Genomic DNA, 16335 nt, shown 5'->3' on the forward strand with positions numbered 1-16335 from the left:
TTACTTTTATTTTAAAATTTTAGTTTGACTTATTTTGGTATTTTAAGAATTGGCTTTCATGAATTGGAAATTTACAATATAATTTAGGCATATTATGTGATTTGTAATAACTTATTTAAAAAGTAATTAGATAGTTAATGAAAGTCTAATTTTTTATGAGCCGTGAAATATGTATGCACAACCCACCAACCCAACTCAACTCGACAACATGGGTTGGGTTGGTTTCCACACATTTGATGCGTGTTGGGAATTTCTCAACTCAACAAGCTTGGGTTGATCTAAAAAAACCATTTAACCCGACCCATTTATACCCTAGAAGTAATCATATATGAATACCACAATCCAAAAATAGGAAAATAAAAATAGAAAATCAACACAAAGACTTGTGGCAAAGTGGAAAATGTTTGAAGAACTTTTCAAAAAAAAAAAAAAAACCACTCCAGGGATAACCGCTATAAATTAAATAAATAAATAAAAGTCACAACAATCTCTATTGACAAAACCTTTGCATTCAAACTCAATATAAGTAAACGATCCATTTGCCTCCCACCATAGAGGATCTAGAATTTTAGATCTCTTCAACGCAATCTTCACCATGAATGAACTCATTTGCACAAATTCAGAACTTTGGTACGATAGTAAACTCATAGACAAGAGTTAACAACTTCTATGGTTTTGATGTAAACCAATTAAGGCTCTATGGGTGTAAAAGCGTAGGGAATTAAGGATTTTCTATTTAGGTTCAAGGAAGAAAAGGCTTTCTTAAATGTTTCTTCCACAACTACCTTATTCACAAAGGTTGTGAATCAAAGAGTATTTAAAGATGGGTAAAAATTAGGTTAAAACAGTCTTCGAGTAGTTATGATTGCAAAATCTATAGCCTTGGTCAAGCAAGGATCAAGAGAAGTCTCTGCTTCATTTTAATGATCTTTTGAGCAAACTAAATGAGTTTACTCAAGTGAGCCTTCTTCAACTTGAGATTTTCTAGCAGCTCCAAATTCAACACTTTACCTAAGAAAAAAAATACAATATGTAAAGTTGTGATTTACAACTAATTTGTGTTGGCTTTAATTTCGTGTCAAATTTGATTGTAATTCTATTCAATCTTATGTACCCTGTATTATATGTGGGATTTCTTTGTATGGGTTGTGTGTGAGAGAGAGTGTGAAGACTCAAGACTCATTGAAGATCAAAGGAGTTTTCGCGGGTAACTCGCGAGAAGACTTCCCGCGAAATGAAGCCATGTGCTTAGCACATGACTAGAATGCGAAGAGTCATGACAAATGGTGATAGCTGGTTTTCGCAAGTGTTTCGCGAGATACTTGCAAAACATTCTGTTTTGCCAATTTGTCATATATATCTGATACACCAGGTCTCTACCTACACTATATATAACCACATTACCCACATATTGAAAGGAATGCTTTTAAGAGAGAAAACCCTAGCCATTACCCTTGAGAGTGAGAGATTGTCATACCCACAATCCTCTACACAATCTATTGTGGTTTTCCTCAACTCCTACCTCTCCATATCCAAATCGGTGAGAGATTGATAGCCCAAACACTATTGGAAGAAGCCATTTGTTTAGTGGATGCAATCGGGCTGATTTACGTGATCCGGAGAGCTAGAGAAGATAAGGTTTCGTCAAGTCAGTTGGTAGCAGGAGCTTGGAGGGCTCAAGTACATGGGGTAGACTAGGCTTGGAGGGTCTTTTGTTATTCGTGTACTTCAACTTATTTTCTAGTGGATCAATTTACCACTTAGAGGTCGGCAGAGAGGTTTTTCGCCGAGTTCTTCGATTTCCTCTTTGATAATACATCGGTGTGTTATCTTATGTGTGCATTCTTCTTCCCTGCTCTTTTAGATTTCATTTTACTGCTGTGATTTGATGATTATGGTTTAAAGTAGTTATATTGTTTGTTCACTCGCATTTACTCTATTCTGCACTTAGTTTAAGTTAAGTTAAATCAACCGAACCGTAATTTTAATTTGGGGGTCTAAACAGCTTTTGTGTTTTCACACAAATTCGAGCTTTCACAATAATTACAATACTAGTTGACACACATTTGATAGAAGGATTTGACAACACAAATCTAAATCCTAACATTTTTTATGGTCCTGCTTGGTGTGTTATTTTGAGTCTATATTTAACTTTTTTTTCACTTTGTGATAAAATTTACATTTAGTGCGTCTCTTCCTTACAAATGCAGGATTGTCTAAATGCAGCACAATGGTTATAACACATCTTTTATAAATTTAGTCTACACTTTGTAAATTCGATATTTCCCTTTCCCTAAGGCACTTTAAAATAATGTTATATCTACAACAATTCTTAGATAGCAAATTGTTATTGGTGAGTAAAAAAGTGATGTCAAAATTGGGCCCAAATTCCCTCTAGTAACAACTTGCTACCTAAAATTTGTTATGAAAATATTATGGATATTCAACATTACTCATTTCTTAATCACCAAGTAGAATACATTTAAGGGTAGCTACTCTCACCAAATTTTATTCTTTCCTCTCCTTTTATGGGTGTTTAAAAAAGGATGGAAGTTCTAGCTTTGAGAAGCTCAATAACTCAAGCTAAAATCATGGGGACTTTAGTATAATTATTAGGTGCATTAATAGTAGTTTTCTACAAGGGCCCTACAATCATATCGGTCGCATCTGAAGCACCACCCCTTCCACATCATTTTCCATTGGGCTCGTCCCAATCCCAAACCAAATGGGTCATAGGCGGCCTTTTACTTGCCGTTGAGTTTCTTCTAGCTTCAATCTGGTTTATTGTTCAGGTACTTTTTTAGGCAATTCTTTGAAATCTCAGTGTTTTAGCATGAGATGTGGCAAACTCAACGAGAGAGACAAATGTATAAGCGAAATTTAAATTTTATGGCATTTTACAGGGCCAACTTATGAAGATATATCCAGCAGAGTTCACTCTGGTCTTTTTATACTTTGTTTGCAACAATTATATCTGCACCAGTATGTTTAATAGCAGAAGGGAACTGAAGTGCTTTTAGACTAAGGCCAGATATAGCACTGGCCGCAATTATATTCTCGGTAAGATACGTGTACTACAAAATAATAATCTGGCTATTGAAAATGTCAAACTTTCATTCTTTCATATATCAGGGAACTGGTTTCTCCTTAGGCGTTGTTGTTCACACATGGGGTTTGCACTTGAAGGGGCCTGTGTATGTATCAATCTTCAAGCCATTGTCAATAGCCATTGCAGCTGCTATGAGTTTCATATTCCTTGGTGATGCTCTCTATCTTGGGAGGTATACATTTCCCCCCTTTTGAACACTAGAACACTCAAATATTTTGGAAGTACTAAAAAATAACTCAATCTAATTTTTTTGGCTTTCTACTAGTGAGAAGACTATGTGGATATTTATAGGCTAAAGTAGGTCTATCTAGAACCTTCATACGTAATTGGTACATGCATGCATTCACTCCTAACACTCATACATACATTAACTATACTAATTAAGTACATTTCTAGAAAAATGTGTTCTCATTTAAAAATCACGTTTGTTCTTCCAACAGAACAGAAAATTAAATTTCTGATCAAGAAGAATGATATTAGCTAGTACTTCTGTTAGTTTCCTTGGATTTATATCTTTTCACAATTCATTGCCCATCTTTTCTTACTAATGTTGCAGCATCATTGGAGCAATTATATTATCAATTGGGTTTTATGCTGTCATATGGGCAAAAGCAAAAGAAGATTTGAGTGAGGACTCTTTCTGTGGCAGCCCAGGACCTTCATCTGATAGAAAGAGCCCTTTGTTGGATAGCAGCCTGGGATCTTCAAACAATGGCACTACATAGACCAAATTAAGGTGCTTTGGTTCCATTTTCACATGTGCTGGCTCACTAGATTCGAATTTCTTCTCAAGGGTCAGACCTCCCCCTAAATTATTTTCAGATTTGTTGCTGCCTTTATACTAAAGAGAAACGCAAACCTCTGCAAAAGGTTCGATAATTTGACAGGATACAAGCAAACTCCTAAAATTGTTCCTATCCATAAAGGTGTTCTGTACGCATGCAAATTTTTCTGTAACTTGGTATAATAATAATGTTAGATAAATTATCCTAAAATGACCCTGCTGTTAAGCAAACAAATTTTTTTTTTTTTTAATAGTTATAACAATGGGCTAAGGAAACCCTGATTCTTTTAAAAAGGTAAGAGAGACTATGCCACACGGCTGAACTATAAAAGTAACCGATGTAGTTGCCTAAAACCCCCAAATAAAAAAAATGCCCTACTTATATAATATATATATATATATATATATATATAACATTTATCTATATATTTTAATTAAGAAAAAAAAATTTAAGTCAATAAAATGCATTAAAAAGACCCCAATGTATCTTAAAATATAACACACTATTGACTGCACTACGCACTGTGTTAGGACATATGTAGATCATGTTAAGAACATATGTCATTTAGAATTAACTAATCCTTTGACAAAATGCATTTTATTTATAATTGGATAGATCTAGGATATGTTTAATACTTCAAGGAACAAAAGTTAAAGTTCAAGTATTAAAGTCATACAAATCTGTCTAAGAATCAAGTGAAGAAGTGCTGTATTTTAAAATTCGACAGATAGCTCGACAGATGTATATATCGAGATTTAAAATGTGAAGCTCGAAAGCTGTATCTATCGAGAATTACAAAAATCAATTTTTCAGAATTGTTTTTCACACATATCCAAGCTATGTGTTTAGGTTTTCTTTTCTCACGACCCTAGACATATATAAGGATTATTTTAAGGGTCGTCATAAAGTTGTTGCACTTGTTGTTGCAAGCATATTATGATCGGAGAGAATTTGTCCGAATTCATCTTTTTCTTGAAGAAGCTGTTACGTTTGTACATCGTAGGGATTTATAACCAAAGAGCTTCTTGATCTTCATCGTGTTGATGAACTGAAGAACTTTGCAGCCAACATCCTTCTCAAATTGGTGTGTTAGTCACGTACTTGGATCCGTGCATCAATTGGTTAGTCACGAACTGGAAGTCGTGCATTGAAAGGAAAGATTGTCACTACATTACAAGTCCAATTGTGTATTGAGGTAAGGGTTCAATTGTAGGTTGGTATAAGGAATTAGGATTCTTTTACTTGTAACAGCTTGTTTTGATAATAGTGGATTCTCAAGAGTGGTGACCTTAAATTCACTCGGTAGGATTTTTGCCTTGGAGATTTTCCCCATTTGTAAACAAATTACCATGTCAAATTTATTTTTCTGTTTCATTTAACTTAGTTGGTGATTTGTTTATACTACCATGCGTATTGCATATTAATTGACCTAATTAATTAACTTGGCTAATTAATTGGTTAATTTACCCTAAGAGGTCATTACATTCTTAGCCTATCACACTGCCTATAACATATTATCACTGTAGCACATCATAGCCACATGGCCCACACACTATCACTAAAACACTAACCTACGGTTCCCACCTATTGATCAAATGAATTTGAGCATTTATAGTATCTAGATTTTTTGAGTTTTAAGTTTTATTAACAAAATATTCTTAAACCCACCCACTGTACACACAGTACATGAATATCAACCCAAAAAATCTTGAAATTTTAAAACCCAAAATCCAAAAAACTTAAAACCCAAAAAATCTTTAGTGATATTAATTTATTGAATCACATAATAAATTAATTTTTATCTGTGTAAGTTTAGACTTTAAACTATAAAGTGGTCATAATGTTAGAAAAATTGTAATAACCAGATTCTATTATTCTATATTTCAAAATTTATTTTTTCCAAGTTCAGGGCGGTCCTATGACATGTGGTGGAGCTAGAGGGGGCCGGGGGGCCATGGCCCCCCCTGACTTTTTGAAATTTCTAATAATAATGCTATTCAAACTAAAAATTATCTTAAATTCTCAATAATTTTACTTATTCCCCCCCCCCCCCGGGCGAATTTTGAAGATAAATAAAGACTGGGTTTAGTTACTCATTTTGAAGAATTACTCTTCTCTTTAAATCCATTGGACCTCCCTCAAATTTTAAAATTAATTAATATAAACCCTTTACCAAAAAAAATCCAGCCCATTCGTTGCCCATGCCCCGTCCAAAATTATACAAACATCAACAAAAATTTCAACAAATCCCAAAACAGCATATATTATCCCTCAAAAAGAAAAACCCAATTTATTTAGAAAACGTATAACTTGGAATTGTTAATTTGCCTCTACAACTCATCGATTTTCCACTCCCAATCACTGCCTAAGCCAAAGTCAGACTCCACTTAGGCTTCTAAGATCTAACCTTGTTGTGCAGACTGCAGAGCTATCTATTTCTCTATGTTTATGTTTGACATATATGCGTGTTAGTCTAAAAAATAGTCTATCAGTTTATGTTTTTAACTTTAGAATCTTCTACAACTTTCTATTAGTTTTGTTGTGGTTTACAGCTTGCACATTATACAATTTTATTTTATTTTTAGTTTTTGTAAATGACAATAGTACTATCTACCGACTACAATATATTTTGGTAGCCGTGTATAGGTTTATAAATCTTCTACTTTTGTTATATTATTTTAACTTATATTTAGTTTTGATAGTGGTTTGAGTAATCAAACTAAGTTATTATTATTGTTAAATTAAAAAAAGGTCATTATTTTTAATTGTTGTTTAAGATATTTTATATTTGAAATAGTAATATTGTAAAATGTACTCACTCCTCCTAGATCGAGGGTTTTACATAAAGTCGCCACTTATTTAACTTAAATGGAAAAATAAGAAAACCTTTAATATAAAAAATACTTCTGTTGTATTAATGTGTATGACAATTTACATCAATTTTGTAACAAAAATTTACAATGCTTTTTTGTCCTAGATATAATCTAAGAAAAGTAAATTACATTGCTTTATTTCCTAGTTACATTCTAAAAAATGTAAAATTGCATATACAAGAGCATAGTCTAGAACCCTTGATCTTGGTTCGGAGGCTAATTTACAAGATAGGAAGGGATTAAGCACCCATCTCGCTCGGTAAAACTAGTCTCTTAGGTTAAGGTGGCCAAGATCATGTCATGTCAAACAAATACAAACAATATGTCATATAAATATGTTAATTTGCAGGAATTGTAAACAAATAAGTGTTAGGGGAATTTGACATAAAGAGAAACAGAAGGTGAAATTTGTTAGATAACAATTTTAATGTAAAGAAATCATGAAGGTAATGGCATGTTCATCCAAGAAATCAATGTAAACAAAGAATTCCTAGCCTAGACATGTTCATTTAAGCATGTGAAAGGGAAAAAAAAAAAATGTCATGTTATTTGTCATCAACATAATTGCAAAGAGAAACAAATAAAAATAAAACATTTGAGCATATTTGATCATCCAAGCAATTATGAAAAGAAGTAAAGGAAAATCCCTAGACATGTTTATCTAGAGAAAATCAAAATACTTTGACATGTTTGTTCAAGCATTTAAAAAGTAAAACAACTACCTAGACATGTTCATCTAAGTGTTGAAGAGAAAGTTGTGTTTTAGCCTAGAAGTGCTCATCTAAGCATTCAAGAGAAAATTGAGTATTAGCTTAGAAGTGTTCATCTAAGCATGTAAAAGGAATATCAATGAGACATATAGGCATGTTCATCCAAGCATATCATGAAAGAAACAAATAATGACTTGTTAAGCATTTATTCAAGCATGTGTAGAAAGTTAAGAACATAATTTACTACTTACCAGTATAGAGCATAAATTAAAAGGGGGAAGTGATCGCTTAAAGGGCTAGGGAGAAAATAAGGAAGTACTAAACTACAACCAAAGTAAGAACAATGGTTGCACAACAACTTTTCTTTTCTGCTTTCTCACTAGCTCTCTAGAGGGAATTTGGGGGTCCAAAAAATGGAAGAGGTCTTCTCTATTTATAGGGGAAGGGATGGCTTAGCTTTAAAGCTAAGTTATTAGCTTTCTTTTGAAGCTAAGGGAGGAGATAACCTGTTTCAATGAGCTGGAACAGGTTTGGTGTTGATCCCCATTTGAATTTTGAAAGGAAGTTGAAGATGATGCTACACCTGCTTCGTATTTTGGCTCTAACTTTCTGCTCAAAATTACAATTGATTTAAGGTTGGTGTTTTTCAAAAGGAAATTCAATTTTCTACGTACAACGTTTTCAGAAATAGAGAAAACCAAATTTCAATGTTTTCTACGCCAAAAATGCGTTTCAAATTGCTGCTGAAAATAGTAACGTTTTTTGAGCATTTTTAAAATTTTTCACAGGATGTATCTGTTTCTCTATCCAATTTATTTTTCAAAAAAAATTCTTCTGAAGCTAAGGAAAAGGATAAGCCTATTAGATTAGCTTGAACAGATTTGATGTTGATCCCCATTTGAAATTTTGAAAGAAAATTGAAGATGATGCTAAATTTGTGTTATCTTCTGCACCTGTTTCGTATTTTGGCCATAATTTTCTGCTCAAAATTCCAATTGATTAGGTATTGATATTTATTCAAAGGAAATTCAATTCTCTACAACCTTTATAGAAATAGAGAAAACCAAATTTCAATGTTTTCCAAGCCAAAAATGCAATTCAAGTTGCTACTGAAGATAATGACGTTTTTTGATCATTTTTCTTTTTTTCTTTTTCTTTTTTTTTTTTTTTTGAAATTTTCATGGATCATATCCCTTTCTATCTCCAAATTTTTTTCAAAAGAGCAGATCAATAAGATGCCATAAAGGAAAACATTTTTTATTATTTCTTAAAAAAATGAAATAAAATAAAATCCAATCAAAAATCACACTTAATTAATTTTAAATTAATTCTTATAAGAACCAATCAAAATTAAGTGTTTAAAATGGGACGTAATTGGGCCCATCGTATAGGTGAGCCATGATCATTGAAATTGTTTGTATGATAACTTTTGATCAGGTGGTCTGATCAAAACCCATGACATACCATTATGATCGTTAGAGCATCAAGATTTGTTTTGTATCACAAATTTAAAGATCTACCGGTTGGTTAAATGCAAGTTGTAAAATGGGGTGCCTACAAATATGTGTACTTATTTATAAAGAATATTAGTAATTATATGAAAAAAGGTAGGGTATAACCTTTTGATTAAACTATTTCATTTCATATCTATGACACACCCTAAAATTCTATGGATCAATAATGTGGTAACTATGAAATGAAGACGTCTACTTTTTTTAGTCATCAATTTTTTTTTGGTTAGGTTAGTTTGCCCCCTTAAAAAAATTTCCTGGCTTCGTCATTGCCTATGACCACCCTAAAGTATACATAGCACCACCTTTGGGCCTTGGGCCTCGGCCCTGTGGGGTACGGTCCATAACCCTAACCCCTTGTATGAGGTAGGGCCCCAGGCTCGCTAGGCCATGAGCCCTAGCCTCATGCCATGATGCCTGGCCCAATGCCCATTGGACCTATAATCTTGACCCGGCCACACTTTGAGGCCCAATCCAACCTTTCCCGATCAACTGCAACTTGGACGTGAATGTAATTCCTCGGAATGACCATGTCTCGACTACTCAGTATTGCCTTGGGAATATCGCTGCCAAACAACCTTTTGGAGGTGGGAACTAGTTCCAATGCCATTATCACCACTCCCAATGGAACATCCACTTAGAAACGATGGAATTGGACCCCCATTCCCACTAATAACTAGGAATAATCATAACACCTCCATTCATCTTGAGCTATAAATAAGGGAATAGAGTGAGAAATAAAGGGGGAGGCTAGAGAGAAAAGGAGGGAGCCACATCAAGAGTGAAGAGAGCGACCTTGTGAGGGGAAGAGAGGAATTCGTAAAGACAAGAGTGTAACTGGGTCTCCGGGCAAAGGACTACCCATAGTAAGAAACCCAAAACTCACAATACAAATAGGTTGTGAGCTCAAGTATAAGTCAAGCCCATTGGCCACACACACACACACACACACACACACATATATATTTATATATATATATATATATTTGATTTTCCTATGTCATCAGTATTTTAAAAACAGCTGAGTATAACCATTTTATTATTTATTAAAATTATTAATGACGTGACATAATTCAATCCACTCATCTATATATATAATAATAAATGAAGCTGAGAGAAACTTAAATTAGAATTCCAAATTAAAGTTCCAATTTTACGCCATGTGTCCTAAATTATTTATTCTTAAAGAGTTTTATTTCTTGATTTTAGAATTAAATGTGGGACCACATCATAAATATTCATCCAAGTGAATTACTAAGTACAAAAACCAAAGAGTCTAGACTAAATGAATCGTAAAAAAATAAATAAATAAAAAATAAATGCTTCATAATAATTTTTTTTTTTAAATGGACAATTTACATTTTATACCTAATATTATCCTTGCAAAATTTTTTAAAGAGATAACAAAATATAAATATGACTATCAATAGTATTTAAATTATATATATAAGAATTATATTATGCATCTTATTGTATATCTTTAAGTATATCCAAGCATATGCATGGAGTTACAAGCTAGTTTTAAAATTAATCCATAAAAAGACTACAAGAACTCTATGATAGAGTTAGCCTAAGAATTCTAGAGTATCCTAATTCATAAAAACTTAAATTAGGACCCAAGTTTGACTTCTCCAAATCCAAGTTCATTTTGACAAAGTGCATAATATTGTTGCATGCTTTTATTTGGGGTGTAAAATGAGAGTAAGATAAACGAATACAAGTTCTCTGTACCATTTTTTGTATACCACTTTATGCTCTGTCAATCATAACTTGTCAAGTATTGATTAATCAATACATGGCAAGTTGTGATTAATAGAACATAAAGTTGTACTTAAGCACACATTTGGAACATGTTCAATACAGAGCGGTACTTAAGCTTTAGTTGCTTTTTGAGATGTGTCTATGAGTAATAAATATTAGGCCTTGTTTGGAACATGATCTTAAACATATGTTTTCAGTTTTTAAATAACATTGCACTTATTTTCACATACTTTTTCACCTACACGTATTCCCAAAAAAACTAAAAACTGATATTTAAACTCACGTATCAAATAGGCTCTAAACTCTTTGAGACAGTATCTGCCACTACCACTTGTGAGTCGTGACAGTACTACTTGAACATTTACTAGAGAGATCAATCTGGATGGACTTTAAGGGTTCGTTTGGATGGAGGAGTGGAAAATTGGGAGGATGGAAAATTAGTGGGAGGATAGAAAATATTTAATTTTCCCTCGTGTGTGTTTGGTTAGAGGAATGGAAAAATGGGAGGGTAGAAAACTCTTTTGTTTGGTTAAAAAGAAAAGTGAGAGGATCAAAAATGTAGTTTATATAAATTGATTATTATACTCTTGTTACATAATAGGTAAGAAATATATTTATTTGTACTCATTAAATAATATTGTAAAAATATTGTAAAAATATTGTGGAAACATTTCTCAAAATTTTTTATTCTTTATATCATTTGTCCTTTCTCAACCTTCTTCCCATCCATACGTTTTTCTTCTTCTTTATTTTTCTTTATTTTTCTTTTTTTCTTGTTTTTCTCCTCCACGCGTTGTCCTTATATCTCTATCCCCCCTCTTTTATTTGCTTTGTCTTCCTCATTCAAGAACGTTCCAAGCTTCCAACTAGTGCAGGTGCAGCTCTCATTCTCCAGCGCTCTCTTTGTGTTTCTTTTTTTTTTTTCTTTTTTTTCTTTTTTTAACTTGATTCCAGAGGGCATTTGTGTAAAAATGCCATAAGTCCACTTTTCTAAGTTTTCTCCCCACAATTTTCCTCCCGATTTGGGAGGATGAGATTTGTGGGCCTAGGAGAGAAAATTTTCTCCCAGGTTTTCCATCCTCAGTGTTTTCCATCTTTTGCCAAACAGTGGAAAACACTGTTTTCCACCTACTTTTCCTCCCTATATTTTCCATCCTCCCTAAAATCACCCCAACCAAACACAGTGTAAGAGCACTGTGACATAATGTTTGCAAAGTTCAAATATCCTTCCTTCTCTTGACCCTTTGCTTGGAGAAGTGCAAGCCCAAAATACTGATTGATGTAATGCAAAGCCCTTCAGCCTCTTCCTCTAAGCTTGACACCTTTTTAGATAAGCTTATATCTAATCTAAATCATTTTTTTGTATTGGAATTTTGTTTATATACGCATACATTTAAAAAAAAATTTTAACCCATAATCTTGTTGAGTGGGCTACTTTTTTGTAATAGGGATGGGCTCCTTACCCAAGGGCGGAGCCAAGGGAGGGGGGGGGGGGGGGAAACACCCTTAGTTTCATAGCTAATACTTATTAAAAACCTCAACCTATTTTTTTCTTTTGATAGAAATAGCAATCTAGATCAAAGATCTTTTTTATCATGTGAGGAATTTCATCTAATCAAAAGCTCTACTCAATCACATTTAATGATAATTTAGCCAACTAAAACTCCACTTTGTTTCATTAGTCTTGAAACAGAGCATAACTCTACCTTCTAAGTGAATAAATAAGTAACTATAAGTCCTCTATTAGCATGCCTTACACATAAGTTTTAATGTTTCCCTACTATACTTTAGCAAAAAGGCCCTGCTCAATCCCTTCAAAAATGCAGTCTTGCATACCAATGTGGAAAGCAAAGTGCACTGCTTGGAAAGCCACAATTCATCATGAAACTTGATAAAACTCATCTATACATAACTATTATAATATTTGACCTTTTTCTTCTTTTGTGAAAGTGCATATATCATATACAAATTTTGCCTCCTTTCAACTCAAATCCTAGCTCTGCCACTGTCCTTACCATTTCTTAGGTATTTGTCTCGGAGAATGGAGATGGACACAGGCATCCCACTCCTCTTTCTTTCAAATAATATAGTATTATTCATATAAAAAATTAAAATTAAAAAAAAAAAAAAAACCCCTCAAATTTTGTATATGAATCTTGAATCAAGTGTAGGCTCTAGTCATGCTTTTTATTTATTTATTTATTTATTTAGAATGTCTCTCTGGTCAGGTTGGTTTTGGGTTTTAGAATGCAAACATAACTCAAAACTTTTTTTTTTTAATTCAATATTTGTGAAGGGGGATTTGAACCATGGGTATTTTTTCTATGTTTTGGAGGCTTTGATTTTTTTACATATCCAATAGTGTTCACACTCTTTCACATCATATACCCACATTCTTTCATAACATTTGTAAAATATGTTTATCTCATATCTGACCTAGAAGTCTGACCATTATGTAAAACATTTCACATCTAAAAGTGTGAACCAATTATCAGCCTATTATGAAAACAAGCACATCCGGTTGAATTTGTAAGTGAGGGAAGGAGTAGAAGTAAAATCATGCGAATCTCCAAAGCAACCAAGTTTTGTTGCATTGATAACTCAATTCCCTCTTGTTCTAGTTGTTTCTTTAATTTATGTATACCATAATTACCCAAAGGAATATATATGGTAAAAAAAAATCATTGAAATAGATGCTATGAATTTAGCTATAAGCAACACGCAACTGTTGTTTAGTGATGCACTAATTAATCATACAGAATCACTCTTAATTAGCTTATTGTTTAGATGATTTTCTCTACAGTCTTATTGGAGCTAGCAACAATAATATCTATCAGTTTCTACACTGTAATGTGGGGAAAAACAAAAGAGGATATTGGCGTAGACAATGGAGTTGGTTGCCTGAAATCACCATCGACCACCCAAAAGACCCCTCTATTGCAGAGCTATAAAGCTCAAGAGGTACAAGGCTAATGTGAGCTATTGTGTCAAAGCATGCTACAAATTCTACAGCACCCAGTTGTAGTATAGAGAATTATATGAATTTGCTTGTGGTCACTAGTCAGAGCACACCTTATATTACACACACAACTTTGAGGGATCAAAGAAGATCATTTCCGTCAGCTAATTTTCCAGGTTCAATTAATTTCCATACATTGAGCAGCTCACAGCAGATACCTGTAAACATCAAATGTGCCTCACTCGTATCATTTTTTTTTTTTTTTTTTTTTAAATAGTGTAGGGAATCTTTCTAAAGGAAACCCATTTGGACACGTATCTTAGTACCATCAGCAAAGTAAAATGACAGAATTGTCAGCACTCAGCAGTCTCTATAAAATGTAACTGTAGCTTCAGTGATCAGCATTATTTGGGGTCCAAGAATTAAGACAAACGCCAAGGTTGTATTTACCAAGGAAGGCGAGGTGAACTAAGAACTACAGATTTTATCTCATTCACTTGTCAACGAAAATGTTAACTATGATATTGTCAACAGTACGTGATAATGAAACATCTGTCTCGAAAGTATTATGACTTTCATGGGACTAAACTGTGCAACGCATACATGCATGTGTAATGTGCTTGCACCCAGAGCACATTTAAATGCGTGCAGTAAATTCTATCCACAAGACAATGAAAGGTTCAGAAATTATTCACGCTGCATTTACAAGTGAAGTCTTAGGCTGAGTTGTTAGACAAAGGCACTTCGTATGGTGAAGTCTTAGGCTTCATGCAGTGAGGGCTTGGGCTCACTGATTGGCCTTAAGGAAAGTGAAGTATTGTGTGATGTGTTAGAAATCAACACTAACTCTCATCTTTTGAAATTTCTTGAGTTTCTCTTAATCTCTCTCTCTGGAATTCTCTAGAGCTTCACGACATAATTTAACCTCTATTGAGGATCCTTTGCCATAACCTAAGGCTTTCCATATGTGCAACCTCTGACCCTCAATCATAGGAGCTTGTTTAGCTAATTCTTTTCACTTATTTTGTAATCAACATTTATGTGTAATTACGTTATACAATCTGTAAATGACTATATATATATGCAAAACTCTCACCACTAAAAGTGTGGTGGTTTTTCTTAACATTCTCATGGTATCAGAGCCTTACCTGGATTAGCATCCCACGATCCTCCATGGCCTCTGATTCCTCTTCCGATCCCTCTTCCACCCTTCTTCCCTTCAACACCATGATTCACATGGTTACCATCAAGCTCTCCTCCTCCAACTATCTTTTATGGAAAAGTCAACTTCTTCCCCTCCTTGAGAGTCAAGGCTTACTGGGTCATGTGGATGACACCCTTGCGCCGCCACCTCTATTCGACTCCCCCACCTCTCAGACACCAAGCAACAAACACCTGGCATGGAAAGTAGCCGACCAACGCCTCCTTAGCCTCCTCCTCTCCTCCCTTACAGAGGAAGCAATGGCTAAAGCCGATGGCCTCTCCACATCCCATGAGGTATGGACTGCCTTGGAAAACACCTTCAGCCACCGCTCCAAGGCCCGTGAAATCCGCCTCAAAGATGACCTCCAATTGATGAAGCGCGGCACCCATCCAGTCACTGCCTATGCCCGTGCCTTCAAGGCTCTGTGTGATCAGCTTCACGCAATCAGTCGCCCAGTTGATGGAATCGACAAAGTCCACTGGTTTCTTCGTGGTCTCGGTCCCGATTTCTCCAATTTTTCTACTGCCCAAATGGCACAAACCCCCCTCCCCTGTTTTTCCAACCTTGTGTCTAAAGCTGAGAGTTTTGAACTTTTTCAAAAATCTCTAGAGACTCTGGCACCCACAGCTGCAGCGTTCACTGCTAATCGAACCTCTTCTCATCGCGGGGCTGGTTTTTCTCGCCATAAACGAGGCCGCGGAAATGGCTCCAATAGCAACTCTCCCAATCACGGATAGGGTCGTGCTAACCTCACCCAAGGTCGCTGTCCACCACGCTGCCAGATTTGCCGCTTGGAAGGACACTATGCAGATCGGTGCAAGCAGCGCTATGATCGGCATGAACCCACGGCGCAACTTGCAGAAGCTTTCACCTCTTCATGCTCTGTGTCTGGCAATGAAGCATCCGACTGGTTCTTGGACATAGGGGCTTTGTCCCACATGACTCCAGCCCACTCAACTTTAGATCATTCCACCATCTACACGGTAAGGATTGTGTGATTGTAGGGAATGGTGCGTCCCCACCTATTACCCACACTGGTAAACTCTCCTCTTCCCCAGATCTTCACTTGTTAGACGTTTTGGTTGTTCCCCACCTCACTAAAAACCTTTTGTCCATTAGTAAATTGACGAATGATTTTCATTTATCCGTTACGTTTACTAATAATTTTCTCACTGTTCAGAATCGCCAAACGGGAAAAGTGGTGGCAACCGGTAAACGTGATGGAGGCTTATATGTGCTAGAGCGCGGCAATTCTGCTTTTATTTTTGTCCTTAAAAATAAATCTCTTCATGCTTCATATGATTTATGGCATGCTCGCCTAGGGCATGTAAATCATTCTGTTATTTCTTTATTAAATAAAAAAGGACAGCTTCATCTTACCTCCTTATTGCCATCTCCTAAGTTATGTGATACATGCCAACTT

At 34.8% G+C, this 16335-nt stretch overlaps 1 pseudogene; it reads left to right on the plus strand.

Moving 5' to 3' along the window:
• The window catches only part of LOC115971288, a 28700-nt pseudogene extending 14777 nt beyond the window's left edge, over positions 1-13923 (plus strand).
• Positions 13924-16335: the final 2412 nt, after the last annotated feature.

The sequence above is a fragment of the Quercus lobata genome, chromosome 2 (genome assembly GCF_001633185.2).
Source record: "Quercus lobata isolate SW786 chromosome 2, ValleyOak3.0 Primary Assembly, whole genome shotgun sequence".
NCBI classification, from domain to species: Eukaryota; Viridiplantae; Streptophyta; class Magnoliopsida; order Fagales; family Fagaceae; genus Quercus; species Quercus lobata.